General features: G+C 37.6%; 1 long non-coding RNA gene across 1 annotated transcript in view; it reads right to left on the reverse strand.

Moving 5' to 3' along the window:
- Positions 1-258: 258 nt before the first annotated feature.
- Positions 259-21,337, reverse strand: part of LOC140497599 (uncharacterized) — a 293,457-nt gene continuing 272,378 nt past the window's right edge. Inside the window, exons 7-8 of the long non-coding RNA XR_011964748.1 lie at positions 10,461-10,695; positions 259-4,995 (exon numbers count right to left, since the gene is read on the reverse strand). This is a non-coding gene — a long non-coding RNA (uncharacterized lncRNA). The remainder of the gene's footprint in view (positions 4,996-10,460; positions 10,696-21,337) is intronic.

Genomic DNA, 21,337 nt, shown 5'->3' on the forward strand with positions numbered 1-21,337 from the left:
CATTTTGCTCCTCTTCAAAAACAAAGGACAACAACCAGCCAATACGGGAATATGTTTTGCATGACTTCACATGTATAATTAGCATCAAATTGCATGCCTTTTCATGGAGGAGTGAGGGGAAAGAGGGAAGGAGAGAATTTGAAACTCAAAATGTTTTAGAAGAAATGTTAAAATTTTATATATAATTAAGAAATATTTAACAAAATAAAAATATATTCAGAAAGAAAATAATCAGAAGCTACAATTCTATTCCTTCTCTCCCTCTCTCCTTTCTTCTTTTTTTCTATCCTTTATTGTCCTTCCCTCTTTCCTTCTTTCACCTGTTTCCTTCTTTTTTTCCATTTTCTTCTTTCTCTCTCTTTTTCTTCTTTTCTCTCTGTGTCTCTGTGTGTATCTCTGTCTGCCTCTGTCTCTGTCTCTTGTCTCTGTCTCTCTCTGTCTCTCTGTCTCTCTCTCTTTCTTTCTCTCTCTCTCTCTTTCAGTCTCTCTCTCATCTCCCCCTATCTCACTTGAGCTGGAATGCAGCAAATGCTCACAGACCTAAACCTAACATTGGCATGGAAATGTTAAGCTGCTATGCTTTCCTAACATGGTGGCCCTCCACTCCTGAAGGCTCACTATATTAGTGACAGAATTAGCATGAAAACCCAATCCATTGGTTTTCACCCTACTCAAGTTGGAAGTTCAGAATTCCCATAGTCAAGCTCTTGGGTCCAAGTACAGAACTCCCACAATGAAGTCTAGACTCAGGCTTTCTTAGCAAAATGGGAACTGCAGGCATGCACCATGATGCCCAGCCAAAGCTACAATTTTAATTGCAGATTGGGTAGTATCCCCTGAGGAATGCTATTTCTTCATCTCATTACATGGCCACTTGCCAGACTCTCAGGTTAGGTGGACAGATAATGCCATTGAATCCTGGCATTTCTGCAGAGCTTTGGCTTTTTCAAGACCATTGCTGGCCCATTTATACTGGTAGTGAACATGTCACAGGGAAGACATAATTGAAGGGATGCAAGAGGCCCTCCTGCCCTGAATGCCCGTTAAAGCACAGACAAAATCCTCCATAAATTTTCTACAAAGGAAAGCTAAGAGAACTTCCACAGAGGCCAGGCAGGAATTTTCTCTTTCATTTCTATAGAACAAGCTATGTTTTGAGTACAAATATTTTCAGAATAATCAGCCCCAATCTCTCAATGGAACTAGATTTTTTTCATCTGTAGTCAGTTTTCCCCTGTGAACAGGGGAATATATGGAGAATGAAAAGGAAATCAGGGCAGGCTTGATGAAAGTCAGGAGGCTGGCCTGGAAGATGAATATGCCCCATCTTTCCACTGTGGCAGGAGTCTGAGTTGAGGGGAGCCATCTGAGGCAGGGTCATGGGCTAGTCAGCATAAAGTCTCAGAGGTTTAATTATGGATCTCAGAGCTAGAAGGGCCATCAGAGGCTAGCTAGTCCCACCCCCTGACTTTACAACTGAGGAAAATGAGGCCAAACATGATTAAGCAACTTGTTTCTGGTCACACAGTTCCTAAACATCAGAGGCAGAATTTGAACACAGGTCATCTGTCTACTGATTTTTGTACCATATACAACATTGCCTCCTAAATACCAAAACATCATAGATTAGTAGTAGGAGGGACCTCAAGGGACATCTAAACTGACTCTTTTGCTTTATAGATGAGAAAAGTGAGGAATGAGAAAGTACACAGTTTGCCCTTTAAAATGTTCGTTTACTTTTATGCCACTCTTTATGCACACTCTCTTTGCTTATAAGGGGTAGAACCAAGAAGATGGAAGCTGAGTCACAGTGTTGAGGGAGCAGGACTTAGAGTACGAGACCTGGGTTCATATCCCACCTTACTATCTGTGTGACCCTAGACAAGTCACTTCATTTCTTGAAGGCTCTGAAAAATGAGGACAGTAATATTGTACTGCCACATAGTATTGTCATGAGGAAAGCACTTTCAAATCTTTAAAGTATTCTTTTAAAAATGTTTATTATTATTATTAATGGTGTTTGAGAAGACTCATTTCTCAAGGTTTATGGATATAAGAATCACACATTCCATCCCCTGCCTTTATCTTTTCACAGATGGTCCTCAGCTCCTAGAATGCACTTTCTTTTCATCTTGGCCCCTTAGAATCTCTTGGTCCCTTCAGGGCTCAGCTCATCTCTTACATGAGGTTCTTCCTGATTCCCCAAATAATCAGTCAGTCAGTCAACTGCCCTCAAGGAACCCCCACTCTAATGGGGAATACAACATGTAAAAACTATGCACAAACAAGTAACATAGGCTAAGTTGAAGATAGCTAATGGAAGGCATTAGCATTAAGGGAAGATTGGAAAATTCAGTGTTCTAATCATTTCCCCAATTTCACTGGATTTATTTTTATAATTTTATGTTTGCTCCCTTAGATATCTATTGTTTCCCACTAGTAATAACAATAATCTGAATTTATATAGCACCTTAAAATTTGCAAAGAATGTCATATATAGATGCTCATTTGTTCCCCCAAAACCCTGTGAGGTAGATATTATCATTTCTATTTTACAGATGAAGAAACTAAGGTTCAGAGAGATAATGATTCATCCAGGATCACAAAGCTCATGAAGGTCAAAGACAGAATTTGAGAACAAAATGCTTTTCCGACACTAAGCCCAGAGCTCTACCACCATGCTTCCTAAGGTAAACTAGTTGATCTTCATTTTTCACCTTGGTATCCATAGCCTAACATACTGAATGGAACAAGGCAGGTAATTAATAAGTGCCTTTTTAATTGAACTGTACTCAATTGAATTATTTACCCAAGTTCAACTGAGTCAATTTTTGGACAAAAAAATCATTCAAACCAAGTATTTTACTGAAATGATCAGTGAATTCTCTCAAATGCTATGTCTAGTATCAACAATGAGAAAGTCATGGACTAGGCTGAAGCTTCCCAATGACACTATGATAGAGTAGAGGGCTATTCGTGATGAACTGGAGGGTGCTTAGAATGGGTAAAAGAGCAGTGAAAGGACATTGTCACTCTCTCCAGGTATTTGAACGGTTATTATGTGCAACTGGAATTGGCCTTCTTTGCTTAGCCCTAAAGGGTAGAACCAGGCACCAATGGTGGAGGTTGCAAAGAGGCAAATTTTGACTTGATCTAAGGAAAAACAATTAGAGTTATTCCAAAGAGGAATGGGCATTCCTCAGATGGTAGGTTCCCTCCAGTAGAGATCCTCAAGCAAACATTGGACAAGGACACATCAGGTATAATACAGTGGGAATTCCTGCTCAGTATGGCTAGGACTACATCATTCCCTTTCACCTTGAGATTGAATAAGTCTATGAATCCCATCTACAGATGTTTAGTTTTTTTCTGCCTTAAATTCCTCCTTGAATGTAATTGTAATTTAAATGGAAGATTTTTCCCATTCATTAATAGCCCTATGTGACCTGCTTGGGTCACATGGAAGCCTGAGTCACATGAGTCTGAATCACATGGAGCCTGTTGTGGGAGGAGCTTGCTGAACAGGTAGAACAGGAAGGGTGGAACAGGAAGAGGTGGAGCTAGAGCAGAGCTAGGAGGAAATTGGTCAAAGTCTAGTCAGAGCTAGGAAGGATGCAGGCAGCTGGCTAGCATGAGTGAAAGAGCTTGTTTGTGATTTGTTTAATGGAGCTGGTTTGTGGAAAGCCTGGCATGGGGAAGGCTTGGAGATGATGGTGACCTCTGTGTTGTTACTGTATATAGATTTTTGTTACTATGATGGATTTGGTTTTCTGATATCTGGATAAATGTTTTAGTTCTGTCTTCCGTGTGGAGAATCTGTTGTATTTCAAGATTCAGAATTGTGCTGGAATATTCATGCCTGCCATAGGCACTGTGAATATCGCGTTGGTGCTACATTGGGCCAATTCATCTATTAGGTGAATCCATGGCGAAAATTCTACGAGCAGGAAAATGAAATCCTAATGGATTTCTCACAAACTGTAAAGGACTTGGGGGAAGGCTATCACGACCTTGTTGTGGGCTGTTCTTCTCCCACCTCTCCAGTCCAAATGGTCCATAACATAGCAGTGCTATCACTAGATAGAGAAAAAATCTCTGTGTGTCTGCTTCCTCTTCTCTGATCAAACCTCATTGCTCAGGATGCCCTCAACTTCATAATCTCTACTCCTTAATAACTTGTTTTGTTTTGGTTTTCTGTCACTGAGACTCTGGCTATCCTATTCCCCTTATACGAAGCCTTTCTCCTACATCAGACTCAGCTTTGTGATTCAGTAGATAGAGCACTGGGCCTGGAATCAGAAAGACCTGAGTTCAAATCCAGCCTCACACACTTAGTAACTGTGTGATCCTGGGTAAATCACTTAACCTTGGTTTGCCTCAGTTTCCTCAGCTGTAAAATGGGGATAATAATAGCACCTACCTCCCAGAATTTTTGTGAATTTCCAAGAATATTGGAACTTTTGCCAGAAAAATGGATAATTGAAAGGTGACCTTAAAATTGGCATCTCACAAGGATTATTCATTTCTTAGATGTAGGAGATTGAATATTCTGCCTGTATAAAGTAGTTTCCAGTCAACAGCAAAAGACAATCTATTGAGATCAAAAGCAAAATTTCCCTGGTTGAAGATTAAAGTAAAATATGGAAGGTTTATCATTATATTAAAAAAAACCATAAAAGATAACAAAAAAATAAAGCCCTCTCAATTAATTTACCTAATATTTTATAATATAGTTGATGGTTATTGCTTAAAATAATTTAATTTTGAACTTCAATACAACTAATTGAACTTACTTTATATTTCTTTAATTTAAATTAATTTCAACACTTGTATTTTTGTAATAAGAAGCAGGCAGTATGGTAAAATTGACACAGGGTTAGCCTTCACGTTAGCAAGACCTTGGCTCAAATCCTGGGGATGACAAACTCCTAGTAATGTGACAGTAGGACAGTCATTTAATTTTTCCATGATGTTCAGAAGTGTAAAGCTATCAGCCTGTCAAGGAGAAAAGCAAATTAAAAATGAAATTAGGAAGTGCTTAACAAATTATGTAGAATTACAGTACAATATAGACAATGTTAATTTGTGGTTTTCTAAGTCAATATGTTGCATGTAGGGATCCATTTTTGTTTGAGTTTGACACAAGTACTAGACAATTTTCTAAAAATCTAAGACACAGATAATATGGTGGTAAGCATTGGTGGAAGGAATTTTCATCTTTAGAGTTCCCTACATTGTTGAAATCATAGGTATGGAGCAAAAGAAAAAAATTAAGAAACAGTATGGCTCAGTGGAAAGTGTTTTGAGTCAGAAATCCTTGGTCCAAATCCTAGATCTCCTACTACTATTTGATTAAGGGCAAACCTTTTAATATTTCTAGACCTCAGTTTCCTGATCTTTCAACTCTATGTTGAACTCTAACAATCTTCCTAGCTCTAAATCTATGACCTTATGGACCTACAAACATATTGGGGTAGATGATGTTTTAGGTAAAGTTCCCTTCCAAAGAATGAAGTAGTCAATGATTCAACTCTGTATTCAGGGATTTTTGTACCAATAAGGTTTTTATAAATATTTGTGAGTCACATAAAAATATAGAGGGGTAAAATAACTTTCTCTTTGCCTTTCTATCCATGTCTGGGTAGTTGAGCTATCAATAAACATTACACCACCCAGAAATGAGTTTGAATATATTTTTCTCTCATCACTGACTAGCCTGAAATTGACTGACATCTCTGTCAACCAATGACAGAGAACTTGGACCTTCTGCACCCCACTTGCATTGATTCAATATAAGCAGGTCTGGGAAGCTGATTAAGGAGGCAAAAATATCGCGTTTGCATCTCTCTCTGCTCCAGAAAAGTCAGGGCAATAACAGACAACACTGCATCCTCAGACTGCTCTTTTGCTCCAATATCTCCAAGTAGTGTGGGGGGAGGAGGGAAGGACTTCAGGCTGGGCATCCCCACATGCCCTGTATGACAGTGGCCCTCTATTTAATACATTCATTAGATTTAATAATATAATTAGATGATTTATTTTCATGCCTCACTGAGCTAGGGAAAAGGTATGGATTTAAATGCCTTTCATCATGGCCCTCTTCTTATTTGAAAGGCCCCAAATGCTACTCTGACCAGAAAGTGTTTTCTGAAGCCCCTTGGCCAAGGTGCCACCCCATGGGGAGTGGACCAAGAGGTGGTTGCCTCATAACAGGCTGACATTGCTGACTCCTGGAGTTTCATGTCTAACCCAGATTCGTAGCCCTTGACGTGGCCTGTCAGTTTCTACTGCCTTCGGTTCTAAATTTGTAAGATCTTAGCATAATTAGCCTGGTTGGTGTCATTCCACAGCTGCTAAGTATGCAGTGGCTGTACTGCATTATGGCTCCTCCTGGAAGCCAATGACATATCATGAAATATTTATAAAAAAACAAGTGCCGGGTTTCTTAATTATTAGCACTGAATGCTTCTCCTCGCGTAGCCCTGGAGAGTTGGGGTCTGTGCCTCACAGAGCTCTTTGTGACTGGCATAAAATTATGTCTTGTTGATCTTTCATTTTCCCAACCCCACGTTTCGTAAGTTTTATGGCCCGATTGAAAAATCCACCCTCCCCCCATTATGGCTCCCTGCGCCTGTTTATTTTCCCAAATCTACCATGCCCATTGTTTCATCATTTATATTTCTCAGACTGTTTCAGATGAATAAACATTGCCCAACTGCTCCAGCCTAGTAAAAACTCTTATTGCTCATTAAATCTTGGGATTAGAATTAGCAGGGAAATAGGCAATAAGGTAGGTTCCTGATTTTGTATTTGAGGATTGAAAAATCATTTCCTTTCCCAAAAATAAAATTATATCCTAGGGAAATAGGTTCCAAGTCTTCAGATATACAACTCAGTAAAACTAGTTCACTGTGTGGCCATTTGTTCCATAAGGGATTTATTGACTGAGCACTTCTTAAGTGATTTGGTAGGCATGTAGAAGTCAGATAGTCAATGAACAGATAATGATGAGGATGACTGAATACATACATACATATATGTGACTATATATGACATATATGACTACATAAGGATATATATAACATATATATACAACATATATATATATATATAAAAAGAGAGAGATAAAGAGAGAGAGAACATTCATAAGCTTTTATCATGAGCCAGGCACTGGGAATAAAAACATGAGAAAGAAAAACAGTCCTTGATTTCAAAGGTGCTGAAAATTAGAGAGGAGATAGGTATGGTCTTTACTCAATAGCATATTGTGCAAATGGTCAGAAAGTGACACTGAGACCTGATTCTGGACTTAAAACTCATCCATCAGATCCTAGAGTAACAAGGGCAAGGTCCAAGCTTCCTGTGAGGAGAGAAGGGGAAAGATGCATCTAATGGCCAGAATGCTGGTGGCTTCTTGTGGAGATGAACAACGGCTGGGAAATTCAGAGGAATTAAGAAAGGAAATGAGATTGAAGACCTGATACATCCCTGAAGATCTCCTGAAGAGGATACAGTTCTCAAGTTCATCAGATCATGAATTTAAAACTCTAATGGACCTTTTGTTGCACAGATATGAAATAACAGAGCTGGGACTGTGAATGAAGTTACTGTGTTGTTCAATCCAACACTCTTTCTGCCTCTCACATCAGTCACATTCTTACTCCTACCCTAATGTCACCTCTACACCCATCTCTTAAAAATTGCCATTTCCTCATTTCTCTCTGTTCTTACTCTTTCCTCTTCCATCTGAGTACATGGAATTTCCATTGACTATTTGTTACATGCAACGGCGATAGCTACCATGCTTCTCGACCCTGAAGGTTTGCAATCTCTCACCCTTAAGATAGATAGATAGATAGATAGATAGATAGATAGATAGATAGATAGATAGATAGATAGTAGAAAGATTAGAGATAGGGTTAGATTATACATGTTATATAGAGAAAATTGTATTTTCTCATATGGATAGAGACTTAGTCTTGAAGCTCAGAAAACCTGGGTTCAAATCATGTCTCTTGCACATCCTGACTGTGTGACCCTGAACAAGTCACAATCTCTTTATGCTCTAGACAGAGAAGGTATCAACCTACTTTGGCTGGGGGAGGTTACTCACTCAGAATTTTCCTATATAAGTGAAATGACAAATGCAATTCACATCACTATTTCTATAATCCTCATTATTAATCTCATATTACATATAAAGAAATTGAAGTTGAGAGGGTAAATGATTTATTCAGGGACACACAGCCAGTAAATGACTAAGACAGGATGTGAAAGTTGGTTTTCCTAATGAATAACACTTTTTCCAGTCTTTCATGTTCCTTCTCAAAGGTCTGTATCCCTCATCCCAACTATGAAATTACCATCCACTTGGCCCACATTGCATGATCCAAGAGGCTACACTACTATTTGCAGTGGTCCCGCTGACATGAGCTATTCAGCTGCCATTTCATTTAACACTTTCAGCCTCAAAATTAGCCCATCATAATATTTGTAATGGAGAGGAACAAAGGCATGAAGCAGTCCCTCTGTTAATGAGAACTAGTTGCCTCTAAAACCAGAGGACCTACCTTATCAGCATTATCAGTGCTAAGGACCTCTCTACATGAAGGTCATATTTCATCAGTGATTAGTGACTCAAAGATTCTGGTTTTCTGGGAGGAAGACTATGAACACTATGTTGAAGAAGGGAATGTATAAGTGGTACAGTATTCAAGGCTTCAAAGGAGAGACTAAGTGAAGTTGCACCAATAAAAGCTAGTGAGATATAGGATGTTTTTAAAGGATAACCAGAGCAAATAGGCGGAAGAAAATACACAGTAATCGTAACTGTATAGGTGAATGGGGTGAGCTCACTGGTAAGACAGAAGCAGATAACAGAGTAGATTAAAAACCACAAATCTACAATACATTCTTTACAAGAAACACACTTGAAATAAAGAAACACATACAGAGTAAAGGTTAGGGGATGGAGTAGTATCTATTATACTTCAGCTGAAAAAATAGCAGGGGTAGCAATAGTGTTCTCAAAGGAAAAGCAAAAAAAAGAAAAAAAGATCTAATTAAAAGTGATGAGCAAAGAAACTCCATCTTGCTAAAGAGTATCAGAGGCAATGAAGTAATATAAGTATCAAATATATATGCATCAAATGAGTTACAGGAGGAAATAAGCACTATACCAGGGAGGCACCTCAACTTTCCTCTCTCAGAATTAGATAAATATTGCCAAAAATAAATAAGGAAGAAATTAAGGAGAAGAATAGAGTTTTAAAAAGTTAGATAAATAGATCTCTAGAGAAAACTGAATGGGAATAGAAAGGAATATGCCTTTTTTCTCAGTGGTATATGGCACCACACAAAAATTGAGCGTGTAGTGGGGCATAAAAGCCCTGCATTAAATGCATCCTTTTCAGATCATAATGAAATAAAAAATTGCATTCAAAAAGGGCCATGGAAACATAGTTTAAAAATTAATTGGAAACTAAATGATCTAATTTTAAGGAATGAGTGGATAGAAGAACAAACCAAATAAACATTCAATAATTTCATTAAAGAGAATGACAACAATGAGACAATATACAAAAAATTAATGGAATGCAGCCAAAGCTGTACTTAGGGAAATTTTTATATATTAAACCACTTACATCAAAACAGAGAAAGAACAGATCAATAAAGTGGGCATGCAACTAAAAAATCCTAGAAAGAGAATAAATTAAAAGTCCTTAGTTAAGCATCAAATTAGAAATCATGAAAATCAATGGAGAGATTAATAAAATTGAAAGTAAGAAAACCACTGAACTTTTCTTTCTTTACTGTTTTAATTTTTTATGCTTCTCTCAAGTCTTGTAATGTTCATTTCTGGTTTTTTGTTTGTTTTTTATCAGGAAAGATTGAAAATCCCCCATATCATTGAATGTCTATTTTTCTCCTGAAGGATTATACTCAGTTTTGCTAGAGTTGATTCTTGGTTGTAATCCAAGCTCCTTTTACTTCTAGAATATTATATTCCAACCCCTGCAGTCCTTGAACGTAGGCAGCTAAATCATGTGCAATCCTGACAGTGGTTCCACGATATTTAAATTGTTTCTCTCTGGTGTTTGCAGTATTTTCTCTATGAGCTGATAATTCTGGAATTTAGCTATGATATTTCTTGGGGTTTTCATTTTGAGTTTCTTTCAGGAGATGATTGATGGATTCTTTTGATGACTAATTTACCCTCTGGTTCTAGGACCAAAGGGCAGTTTTTCTTGATAATTTCTTGAAAGATACTGTCCAGGTTCTTTTTTTTATCATGGCTTTCAAGTAGACCAATAATTTTAAAGTTATATCTCTGGGAAACTATTTTCCAGGTTATTTGTTTTTCCAAAAAGGAAAACATGGTGGTTCTCTGAGCTGGAGTCTGCCAGTTCCCCTACTTGTGCTAAGATATGGAGGGAGAGAGTCCTGGTGTTGGTGCTTACCTGTTCAACTGCTCTGAGGCTTAGGATTTCCCACTGGTTTGTTGAGGTGGAGCCTGCCATGGACTTGCTGAGAAGTTTCCTGTGCTGGACTGTGCTCCTCTTTTACCTGAGTGATATGGACCTTATTTGATGATTTTCTAAGTCTCCTGGATCAAAAGATTGCTGCACCCCATCTTTCCACTGGCTCCAGTGTTCCAGGAACTCTTCTGGAGTACTGTTTTATGGGTATTCAGGGCTGAGAATGGGAGAGGGACAATGATCTACCTCTTCCTCTGACATCTTGGCTCACCCCTATAGACCATTTTCCTAATGAATATTGTTGCAAAAATTTTTAAATAAATACTAGCAAGGAAATTATACCAATACATCACAAGGATCATACATTATGAACAGGTGAGATTTATACCAGGAATGAAGAGCTGGTTCAATATTAGGAAGACTTTCAACATAATGGATCATATCAATAACAAAAACCAACAAAAATCATATTATTATCTTAACAGATTCAGAAAAAACTTTTGACAAAATACAATGCTCACTCGTATTTTAAAAAACTCTAGAAAGTATAGAAATAAATGGAGCTTTCCTTAAAATGATAAGTAGTATTTATCTAAAACCAACATCAAGTATTACTGTGATGGGGAAAAGCTAGAAGCCTTACCAATAAGATCAAAGGTAAAGCAAAGATGTCCATTATCATCACTATTATTCAATATTGTACTAGAAATGCTACCTATAACAATAAGAGAAGAAAAAGAAACTGAAAAAATTAAAATTGGCAATGAGGAAACAGAACTATCACTCTTTACAGATTATATGAGAGCATACTTGTAGAATCTGAGAGAATTACTTAAAACTAGTGGATATAACAATTTTAGCAGAGTCACAGGATATAAAAAATAAACCCATATAAATCATCAGCATTCCTATATATTACCAACCCAGCCCAGCAGCAAGAGATAGAAAGAGAAATTCCATTTAAAATAATTGCAGACAATATAAAATGCTTATGAGTACATCAGCCAAGACAAACTTATGAATTCTACGAACATAACTACAAAACACTTTTCACACAAATAAAGTCATATCTAAACAACTGGAAAAAAGTATTAATTGCTCATGAATAGGCTGAACCAACATGATAAAAATGACAGTTCTACCTAAATTAACTTACTTACTCAGTGCCATATTAATCAAATGATAAAAATATTATCTTATAGAGCTATAAAAAGTAATAATAAAATTCATCTGAAAGAACAAAAGGTCAAAGATATTAAGGGGATTAATTTGAAGAAATGTGAAGGAAGGGGGCCTAGCTGTACCAGATCTCAAATTGTATTGTAAATCAGTAACAATCAAAACAATCTGATTCTTGATAATAAATGGGCTGGTGGATCAATGACATAAGTATACAATACACATTAAGAAGCCACCATAATAATCTTGAGTTTGATAAATGCAAAGATCCAGACTTTTGGGACAAGAATTCCTTATCTGACAAAAACTGATGGGAAAATCGGAAAGAAGTTTGGCAGAAACTATGTGTAGACCAATACCTCACAACATATACCAAGATAAATTCAAAATGAGTGTATGATTTATACATAAAGGTGATACCAAAAGCAAATTAGGGAACATGGGAGAGTTTTCCTAGAAGATCTATGGATAAGGAAAGAATTTATTACCAAACTAGAGAAAGAGAAATAGCATATAAAATGTAAAAGGATAGTTTTGATTATATTAAAAAGGTTTCACACAAACAAAACAATGCAAGCAAAATGAGAAGGAAGGCAGAAGGCAGCGGTTAGAGCAAGTTTCTCTGATACAGAGGTCTCATCTCTGAAATAAAGAACCAAGTCAAATTTATAATATAACTCATTGCCAAATTGTTAAATAATCAGCAGATAGGCAGTTTTCAGATGAAGAAATTAAAGCTATCTATAATCATATAAAAATGCTCTAAGGAACTATCTCATACCTATCAGATTGGCTAATATAACAAAAAAGGAAAATGCCAAATATTGGAGGGAGTGTCAGAAAATTGGGATACTAATGCACTGGGTAGAGTCGTGAGCTAATCCAACCATCCTGGACAGCAATTTGGAAATATACCCAAAGGGCACAAATATGCCCAAACTACCCATACCAGCAATACCAGTACTTGCTCTGTATCCAAAAGAGATTAAAAAAAAGAAAGAAAAGGACCCATTTGTACAAAAATATAGCAACATTTTTGTGGTAGCAAATTTTTGGAAATTGAAGGGATGCTCATCAACTGGGAAATGACTGAACAGGTTGTGGTATGCGATTGTGATGGAATACTATTTTGATATACCAAATAATAATTAGAATTCTTTAAGAAAGACCTGAAAAGATGCAAAGTGCAGTGAGCAGAATCTGGAGAACCCCTAACATCCTAATAGCAATATTATACAATGATCAACTGAATAACTTAGTTGTTCCCAGCAATACAAAGATCCAAAACAATTCTGAAGGACCTATGATGAAAAAAATGCTACCTACCTCCAGAGAAAGAAGCGACAAAATCTGAATGCATTATCAGTTCATACTTTTTTAAAAATTTTCTTTTTTCTATTTTCTATCTTTCACAATATGTCAGATATGAAAACATGGTTTATGTGAATGCACATGTATAACCTTTATCAAATTGCCTGTCTTCTCAATAATGGGGATGGGAAGGAGGGTGGAAGAGAATTTGGAACTAAAAAAAAAACAAGAGTTAAGAATTGTTTTTACAAGGGGTAAAAGCAAAATATTTAAAAATAAATTTAAAGAGGGATAGTCAGAGCACTGGGACTGGAGAGAGAGGAAGGACCAAAGGAGATGAGAGTTTTATATCACCTTGCTAAAGGGAGTGGATGACAAGATGAAAAGTAACCAGAGGATTGGAATGATACAGAAACAAGAAAGTAGAGAATGAGATGCCATGTAAAGACCTCAGGTTTCTTTTTTCCTCAAAAATACTAGTGTCCAAAGTCTGTAGTCTTTAAATTACTTCTTGCTGCCTCTGCAATATGCCCCTCCTCCTCCTCTTTTCTTACCTTCCTCCCAAAGTAAAAGGAAGACCATCCCTCTACTTTCTTCACTCATACCGACAAGTGACTAAACATGGCCAGGGTAACTATACGTTTAAGTTCCAAACTTAATTGGGCTGTTTATTTGTTTATTTCCACATTCCCATTACACATGGGAATTTGTTTATTTTTTCTATATATTAGTAGGAGGATGGTTTTGAATGCATAGCCATGCTGGGCAGAAGGGACCTGTCCCCCAGACTACCTCATACTTCACATCTGCGAAAATCTTGTAGAAGTTGGACCCCAGGAAATAATAACCACAAAAGGACAATGGGAGAAGCTTCTGGGGTAATTGTGCCCTGAAACTTGGAGGCAAAGCATGGGATTTTATGGGTAGAAAGTTCCACAGAGGAAGTATTCCCACTAAGAGATAGAATAGTACACGCTCCAGAGTTAGTCATGCCGGCAGGTAAACCTCTATGTAACATACATTAACATGCTCTATATCTGCATCCTGGTGGAGAAGGATTTGGCCTTCAGGAATGGAGAACCAACTAAGGTGAAATGAATCCTTATGAAAAATATAAAAGGTGTTCTTTTTAAAAGTTCCAAGTCATTTTCTCATCCAGGGGGCATTTGTGTTAGAAGTTAGGGCACCTTGACTATCAGAAGCCAAGAGTGCGACATCTAGCCCTCCAGGCTCTCCCTGCACCATGTTAATCACATCACCAACGCACTGGGAAGCAACTTTCAGGAAGACATAAATTTGAATCCAGACTCAGACATTTACTAGCTACATGAACCAGGAAAGGTTACTTAGCTGCTCTCTGACTCAATTTACCAACTCAAAAAAATGGGAAAATAGCATTTACTTCTGAGTTATTTGACAATAGAATGGAATAGTTGTATAACACTCTACAAGCCTTAAAGAGCTATGTAAATCCTAGTTTTTATTATTAGGAGATCTTTCATAGGCATGCTGATCTAGAATACCATGACACCTTTGACATGGCATTCTACTTTTGAGAAATGCCTGAATTATTTTGAAACACATAAAAGAAATGAGCCCCCTAAAAGGATTCATGATATGTTCTCTAGTTACTACTGGTTCCATCATAGTGTTGCAAAACACCCAATCACACTTTGGAGTTGATGTCTCATAAAATAAAACACAAGGTTTAATTATTTTCCTTTTTTCTCAGATGGATTCTAACAACTCATCTTTTCCACAGTACTGTGAATTATTTTGGATAGCATGAGGTGAGGACCTTTGGACAAAAGAAAGAGAGGGCACTGGGGGAGAGGGAGGGAAAATTGAAATGAAATATATTTCAGAAATATATTGCTCCTTTCTCTCCAGCTTCCTCCCTGAGCAGATGGCTTACAATGAAAGCTAAGCATTCTAACCCCATCTCTCTGTTCCTTGTGGACCATCAGGACATTTTTCCTGCTAATTTGGCTCCAAGATGGCATCCCTTGCCAATCACCAACCAGGCCCAGTTCACAGAGACAAACATTCGTGCTTCAGTGACTTCTAAGTTATCTGCAGGTTATTGAATTAATTAGGAAAGGTTTCCAGGTCCTGACTTCCCTCTCTCCACTGATGACTTTATTTTTCAGATGGCTCATAGGGTGGGTTTGGCATCTCCCCTTCCAGCCACAAGGAAAGTGGAGAGAGGTAAAGGAGTCTGGCAGGAATTCAAGCATGAAACCCATCCAGTGCATCAAGCAGAGATATTTTAATTATTACCTGGCAGAAATAATAGCAGAAGCCAGACTTGACCATGCTTTCTTATCTGAACTAAATCATACAAAAGGTGAAGTTAACCTTTAGCTCAATTTCCCTTTTCCCTCTTTTCTTGCTTTGCTACTCCAATCCTGGCGCAATGCTGTAGCCCCAAACTATCTGGGACTCCCCACTGCAGATCATTTCCCATGGGTTCATGCTTTCAACTTTTCTTTCTTCTCTTTAAACTAAACAAAGTGTACCCCAATGGCACAAAGTACCAGCTCCTAGCACCTAAGTGGATTCTTTTAAGAGGTTTCTGGCAGGGTCCCTCTTATCTTTAAATGAAATCCATATCAAAGCCCAAGCTGTGTATTGTCTTCTTTAGAGAGTTGACTAGAGCTCTGAGAGGATAAGGTAATTGCCCAGGGTCACACTCAGTATGTCTCAGGGGCAGGACTTGACCCCATTTTCTCTGGTTCTGAAGCCAATTCTTTATCCACTCCACATGGATGCACTTGTTATAACTTTGGATAAATCACATTATTTCTCTAAGCCTTGATCTACCTATTGATAAAATGGGAATAATAGTGATAACCAGACAGTAACAACTTAGCTGAAATTAATTTCTTAGTTCCCTAGTAGGAATGTTTTGTGGCTCTTCCCTCAAGGAGATGATGGCAAATCTAACATCTAACTGAAAACTTCAGGCTGTGACCAGCAGTGCTTTCCTGTACCCAGGGGGTGCCAACCACTTGGTTTAGAAGGAGCTAGATTAGTGGATGCCAGGCCCAATCTATCTGTGGATCTATACTTGAAGCCATTTCTGTCTATTACTACAAATTTATTTCAACAATTATGAATTTTGGAGTCTGCATCAAGGATCATAATCTAGCACTAGGCAATCACCATGAAGAGCACCCTCTTTTGATTGGGGAAAGTAGTTCCCATGACAGACAGATAAAGAGTATAGAACACCAGTGCAAGGTCACTACTTGGGTGGTTGTCTTGTGGGGATATATAGGGGTATCATGCTATCTTTTGAGAAAGCATAGGAGGATCTCACTCTAAGTTATCATCTGAAAGTTCAGTATTTACTTGATCATTCTTGCTAATTCAATGCTAAGCCCTGCTGTTGTATAGTACTGAAGTACTGTAGGTTTACCAGGACCCCACAAATCTGTTGTCCACAGACAAAGTCCCAATTACCCCATTCTAGTTACTTCACTGGTGTTTATCAGAGTTTCACTTCCCTGTTTCTCTCTCCACCCCTACCCTTTCCCTTCAGTCTCAGTTTTCTCTATCATCTTTCTCCTTCTCCTGTGTCCCAATGACTATTCTTTAGACACCCACTTATCCTCACTGATTATCTTGTTTCAGATTCCTGTTGCAATGTACTTTTTGAGTACCAAGCCTGACTCCACCCTCTCTGAGTTCCATGTCATTTCCTCGTGCTTGGCATCTTGGTAAAACTAAGGCTGCTGAAAATGTTGCTTGCAAAGTGGCAGTGCTCCAAATAGAGGCACCAAGGTACATCCAGGGCAATGGACTCTTCATTTGAGGCAATTAAAGGTTTTTAGCACTAGGTGTAGAAACTGGGACATCTTTTCTGGCTGTTCTCCTATTTTGGGGTGTCAGGCACAGCAGGAAGGGGGAAAATGTGGAAAAGAATTAAGGCACATTGAGTTAAAACCATAGCACTTAAAAAAAAAAAAAACAAGTGCTGGGACCTGGATCAGTTCCAGTTGAAAATTTCACTTTTCTCCAGAACATTTTTCAATTAAATGTGAAGGCAAAACCATAGTTAAATTTCAACTTTTCCCCCAAACTTTTAGTTTTCTTCTGGAAGAAACCCAAAGGTCTTTTAACTCCCACTTCAGACCTAGCGGGAAGGATCTTCCCTTCCTGTTATGAGAAAGTAGGTCTTTAGTTACTATTTATGCATAAATTGGAGTTTTAAAAGTCATTTTTTTTGCTTCAGATTTCCTAGTTTGTATAAATACTCTTGAAAACCGATTCTCTGTCAATTTTGAGTAACGACAATATGATATGATTAAAGATGGTCAAATCTAAGAAGATTTAAAAGGCAAAAACCAAATAACTTCATCACGGCAAAGGGTAGCTACAGTCACATTTCTTGGGAAATACAGCATTCCATAGATGGTGGAGTTCTGTTCTCACCTCTGCCACCTCTCCTACCTCCATTACTAGATTCTCTAAATCCCATTAGTTTAGTATGTAAAGTCGGGAATTGTAGGGCCTAGTAAAAACATACAGGCTTTAAAAGAGTTTCTCCATTTTATCCTTGCCAAGCAGAGAAAGTCAGCTCAGTGGTTCTGCTTTTCCCCCAAAATTTATTAATTTGTTTTCTGTTCTTAACATTCACTTCCATAAGTTTTAAATTTTTTCCCTCTCCCTCATCCCTCCCTACCCAAGATGGTATACACTCTTATAGAGGCTCTATACCTACATTCCTATTACGCATATTTTCTCATTAGTCATGTTGCATAGAAGAATTAAAATGAATGGGAGAAACCATAAGAAAACAAAACAAAACCTAGCAAAACAGAAAATAGTCTGGATCATTCTGTGTTCCACCTCCATAGTTCTCTCTCTGGATGTGGACAGAATTTTGCATCATGAGTCCTTTTCCATATACTTTTGATTCCAAATCTGAGTCCCTTGCTTTTGTTTTGTTTTTTTAGTTTTTCTTCAAGAACCTATATTTGAAACTGATTCATGTTGTATACCCCATATATATTCAGACAAAAATTTAATTCCTAACAAAGTGAGCTTGCCTCATTTTAATCTTGATTACCTGTGGAAAGCTTTTTAGTCATTTCCTTATTAAGGACAATAGGATTTGTGCTACCCTCTAGGAAAATAGCACTTTTACATCTAGACACTTCACTAACAGCAGCCATTGGCAGTTCACTGAGCATCCTGCCAATAGGCATTGAAGGCCAGAGTTAACTCAAGTTACAGAAGCAAAACTTTTACGGTTTGAAGGATTTTGTTTTTCCTACACCTTTCATTTTCATTTTATAAATTTCTCTAAGTATTTTAAGAGCTTGGTGTTAATGAAGAGTCTGTTGTTCCAACAGAAGCCATCGGGCATACTCTAGATAACAAGCAACTTAGCTGAGGGGAGATAAACTCATTTTTCAGTCCTACAAAATGCATCAAAAGCTGTCTTTTAAAGGAGACCATTTACACACTGTTTTAGTTTGTTCTCAATAATTTATTATCCATTATGTCTGATTTTTTTAAGGTTGATTCTCAGTGGAAGCAGCCAAATCTTATTTTAGGGTCTGTTTAGTATGAGGATGCAGCAAGTAAGGATGCTAATGGAGTGTCCATTATAGTCTTGAATTTTACTGACAGATCTTTACAGGATGGGGGACAGGGTGTGAGAGGAAGACAAAGGCATCTTGATTGGATATCACAGCAGCCTACTCTGAACTAAGATGCTGTTTCACATAGTTTATCATTTGATTCAATATTGTCCCAAATTGTTCTCCAAATAAAGCACCATTATCTAGCACTTGGAGGTTTGCAAAAGGCTTTGCATCTATAATGTACCCAATAATGCTTCAGATATTATTGTCCCCATTTTAAAAATGGAGAAACTGAGGCTCAAGGTGTTCATTGAAACGCATATGGTCACACAGCTGGTAAAATCTAGCAGTCTGATCCAACCTTGATTCTGTCCTCATTCCAAAGTCCAACTTTCTTTTATTGTTGACTGACAGGGTCACCAAGAGACATAGTTTAAGCAACAACAGATATTTGCACCCACAGTCTGCCTCATTATTGCCCAGAAATGTCTTCCTTTTTGGGTCCACAAATGGTTAACAAATGTCAATTAGAAGAGATCTTAGGTCTTTTTATGAAATTCTTTTATTTATCAAAAAAATCTAAAAGTATGGAAGTGATGATTAGTCAGCTCATTGATGGTTGTTGCCATCATGTAATAATGCCATTTGAATTTTGGTGATGACTTACAAGATTAATTATAAAACCTATAATAACTTATCACCTCACAACTTTGGGTAAATCTAGATTTTTATTTATTGGGTTTATTTAAAGTCACTCTATAATGGTGACTCCAAAATCTAATCACTAGCCCCAATAATGCCCTGGATATTAGTCTTACAAGTAAATGTCTTTTAAAGCCTCTCTCCAATCAAGCAAGCAAATATCAGGCATTTATGAACCACCTATTAGATGTCAGGCTTAGTGGATAAAAAGGTTAAAGTGAAACAGTCTTTGCCCTTGAAGAGCTTAGAATCTTGTTGTATAGTCATCAGTCGTGTCCAGGAAAAAGACATGCTCACTTTTTGTTAACCTTACAAAAATAGAGAATGGCAAGTTCAGTTGAAATTCCTCTTTTACATAGTTGTGCTTATCTTTTTGGTGCATGGTACATATTGGTACAGCATGAGGGAAGCTGTATCTGTTCAGAAGTGTCTTCCTCTCCACATCAACTTCTGCCTTTATACTTAGATAATTTCATAAACACAGTGATGTCCTTTCAGTTTTTTGTCTCTCCTCTCATTTCATCAACTTCTTCTGTGCCTGTAACCTGCATCATCATTCCTACATAATGGATTAGCTATTTCTGGCCCTAAGATTTAACCTGGAATTGACTCTGAAACTAATGTCTGAACCAAGACATGGGAAAATAAACACCTACAGTTCTCTATTGTCCAATTTTCTGTCTAATTGATGAGGTGGAATTGGAGCAAGATGCTGAACCTCATTACTCTCCATTAGCTGAGTCTGAGCCCTGAACAGAGGTAGAGGGTATACTCTTCAGATCAAAAAGAGACTTCATTATAGGGGACTTGGTATAGAGCTACCTACTCACTTACCTCCATCTGAGAAATCAATAAATGAGAAAAGCAGGCATTTGAGGAGGAGGTTGGCAGTAGAGTCATATAAGCATAGACTTCAAATTGAGACACAATTTAGAGCAACTTACCTAAAGTACCAAGTTACTAAGTGGTGGGGAATGAACCCTTCTTTCTGACTCCAGCTGCAGTCCTCTCTCATTCTATTCTGCATTGCCTTTTATGACTAATACTTTTAATACTCAGGGCCAAGAGCTTGAAATTTTTCTTAAAATAACTTTTTATTCCAAATTCAGTAAGGGGGAAGGATATTGAAATCCTAGGATGACTGCGGAAGCAAGACACAGTTAATCTTAGCCTGGGGGAGGAAATTCACCATCTAGTAGCATCTTATTTTAATGAATTTATCTTGCAAAGTCAGTGTTGTGCTTGGTTGTTCCTACTCTGTTGGAATGAAAGTGCTATTAGGTGGATTAAATAGTGGTGGTTTTGTGGGAAAAAAACCACAACATGATTATTCAACTAAGTTCTAGCTCTGTTTTCAGTCATTGTTGACTTGAATCTCATTGCTGAAATGAAAGAAAAATTCATCCTCTCCTATTTGCAGAGAAAAGAGTATTTGAAATAGTTTATGTTAGAACAAAAAAGAAATGTTCACGTGGGCAGGAGGATGGGGAGATAGGAACGAGTTTGTTCTTAGCTCAGAAACTGGTATCAGCAATTATAGTGACCTGGCATTGTAAATGGGACTTGTGAACTGGTGTGGAAAGTAAAAATTGCAGAGATGTTGTGAGGAAGAAATAAGGCATGCAAAGTGCTTTGTAAGTAGAAAACGCTACAGTAATGCTAAAAAACTGAATAAAACAGAGAAGCATTGGAAGACATAAACTGATGTAGAATGTCAAAAGCAGAAACTGTAAAGCAAACTCCATTAGAACTATGATAATGCAAACGGAAACAAGAAAAAAACCTGAAGCTATGTCGGTCACATTTGGCCTTGCAGGAGAGATATGACACTGCACCTCCCTACCTTTTTTTTGCAGAAAATCGTAGGATTGTAGATCTACATCTGGAAAGGACCTCAGAAGTCATCTAATCCAATATCCTTATTTTACAAATGAAGTACTAAGGACCAGAATGGCTAAGGGACTTGCCCAAGGTCACACAGGAGGGACTTCTGATATACAGTTCTATAGATACTGTCAGACTTGATCGATGTGTTGGTAAGTTTTGCTGAAATGCCTTTTTTTCCTCATTGTA

The sequence above is a fragment of the Notamacropus eugenii genome, chromosome 3 (assembly GCF_028372415.1).
Source record: "Notamacropus eugenii isolate mMacEug1 chromosome 3, mMacEug1.pri_v2, whole genome shotgun sequence".
In the NCBI taxonomy this organism is placed as follows: Eukaryota; Metazoa; Chordata; class Mammalia; order Diprotodontia; family Macropodidae; genus Notamacropus; species Notamacropus eugenii.